At 46.0% G+C, this 2,500-nt stretch overlaps 1 protein-coding gene across 2 annotated transcripts in view; it reads right to left on the bottom strand.

The window, feature by feature from the left end:
• Positions 1-2,500, bottom strand: part of LOC115248290 (uncharacterized) — a 14,873-nt gene that overhangs the window by 9,590 nt on the left and 2,783 nt on the right. The window lies entirely within an intron of this gene.

Raw genomic sequence — 2,500 nt, 5'->3', positions numbered from 1 at the left:
CTAGACTGAGCTTTCCATGAATCTTCTATTCCTTCAGACAGAACGTTACTTTCACACTCGTACTTATTCAAATTTTTAAAGTGTGATTTATGAATAAGTTCATTATAATACTCATACATGGATTAATGAAACATTCATAGTTAGGGTTAGGAAGATTTGCTCTGTCTGTCTCTGTAGTTCAAGTTAAAAGCATGACATTAATTTCAGGACCGAGTCTAAATCCACTTAGCACTTACACCAGGGGTCCACTAGGACATCCCTTCCATCCTGTCTCCAGCGATTCTTACAAACACCTTCAGCCCACGCTGGCAGCACTGACTTATTTACTGGCAGTCAGAAATACCAGAGCAGCTGGAACGACAGTAGCATGCACACCCGTGTCTTCTCTCTGCTCATCAGCTCAGTCTGTTCGTCCCACGGGTAGTTAAGCCACCCTGTCACTTTTTTATGCTCATGCCAGACCTTCCGCACGTGTTTGTCAGACAGATTTCTCAGTGAACCTTGTCTGTTCCTGACCAGCCTGTTGTGTCCCCATCCTGGTAAACTGCCTTATCTTTTGTTTAACCTAAGGTCTGCCTGCTCCCTGCCTATCACCGTCTGCCTGAGTTGTCCACCTTCTTGGATTTATTGCCCGAGTCCCGCTACCTCATCCAATCTCTGCCAGTGTCCTGGACGGACATTTGTTGGGCAGAATAACCCACCTGACCCCCCAAGTTTGCATGCTCACAGCTGGTTCACAATTGGAGACAATAAAGTTCCTGCATCTTCCTTAAGTTTGTGTGTTGCTTGTTTCCTCCTGCAGGAGGCGTGGAGGAGCAGATATTGGCAACAGCTGGCGCTGCAGGCAGGGGCACCTGTCGGCAATCTACATCCGGCCACCCACCTTTTTATGGATGGTGCGCCTGTCTACCAGTGTCAGAGAGTTTTGGTGTTTCCCCATGGTCGAGCTGACTCTTGTTCCCTCATCATTGGTTATTTTCAACTCATTGATACGCATCTTCCTGCTCGTTCGAGGTCTCCATGCCACCTTGCTGGACTGGAGAACGCACAGGACCTGACTCCTGTGTTGGCGCTGCTCTGATGGATTGTCCCTATTCAGTGTGTATACAGTATGTGGTAAGAGGATGTATTTCCCCAGTTACAATCCAAAAGCGACCTTCCTCAGATATTGTGTCTTTGGTATCTCAATCCATCACCTCAGAAAGTGCTGCTAAGGGGAAACGCACCGACTCTGGAAGCCCGGGGGTTCTCCAGCTGTCCCACTGTCCCCTGAGGACAGGACAGATATCTAGACCCGACACAAACCTTGTTGAGAACGGCCCCTCACGTGGAAACACTGAAGTTGTGAATTACAAAGAACAATGGGAGCAAGAGATAATGACAGAAAAAGAAACTGCTGTTAACACTAGAAGTCCCAGCATTTTTCTGTCTACATAGAAGACCCACATAGGGGCCATTTGGCCCGACCACTTTTTTTTTTTTTACTATTTTTAGCACAAAAATAACAATTACTTCTGCAACAACCCTCCACACCAAAACTGGGAAAAGTTGCTTTTTCATTCTTTGTAAATATGTTTTGTTTTTTTAACAATAAATGTCAGTGTGTTGATCCCTTCCTTCCTGTTGATCCTTTCCACTTCCGCATACAGCTCATCGTCCAGTTTAAGTCTTTATGGCTATGTTCACTGAGGTATTTATCCATCTCACAACTAAAGCTTGCTCTCAAAAGAACCTCCTGAGCTGTAAGGTATGTCCCCTCCCCCACACAGGTTCAAGTGGCTCCGGCCGTGTGCCACTAACAGCCACATTTCCATAACAAAATGAGTGTCCACAGGGGGGGACTTGGGGCCAATTGGCCCTCTTGTGGGTTTTCTAGGTAAAAAGGCCAAATGGCCGCTCTCTGGGACTTCTAGTGTTAAAAGTTTAGAAAATGATCTCAACACAAAGCGATGATGCAGAAGACGCAAGAAGTATCGGAACACAAGACTAGTTAAAGTAGGTTTAGCATTAACTAGAATCTAAAGTAAAAAGATAAGTCTTGAGATGGGTTTTGACTATGCCAACAGTGGCTGTGGTCCTGAGGTTCTCCGGCAGGCTGGGCCATAACATGCAGCTTCACTGTGGACAACAAAATGGCCGGTGCCAGAGGACCCGAGGACCCATGAGGGTTGATATCGTAAAAGCTCTGATAAATATCATGACTACTGGATCTCCATGAGCTGCTGGATTTTAGAGAAAGTGTCGATCAAATATTGAATTTCTTTGGAGAGACAGGAGATAAAACCATGTATCACGTGTGACTGAGAGAACTGGGCCGACCCTGCTATGTTCCTAAGATGGTGGAAACCATCTTTTGGTATTTTTGACTGCCAATGGCCAATGGACCGTTTCATTGTGGACCAGCACCCGCTGGACGGAGGTGACCCGATGCTGAAAACAGCCAATCGGATGATCATTGAGGATAAAATCTTCCTCAAATCCCTGGAACAAACTAAGTGAA

The sequence above is a fragment of the Takifugu rubripes genome, unplaced genomic scaffold, assembly GCF_901000725.2.
Source record: "Takifugu rubripes unplaced genomic scaffold, fTakRub1.2, whole genome shotgun sequence".
Lineage (NCBI taxonomy): Eukaryota > Metazoa > Chordata > Actinopteri > Tetraodontiformes > Tetraodontidae > Takifugu > Takifugu rubripes.
The sequence above is the reverse complement of the archived record's forward strand: the minus strand, read 5'-3'. Positions and strand labels throughout refer to the sequence as shown.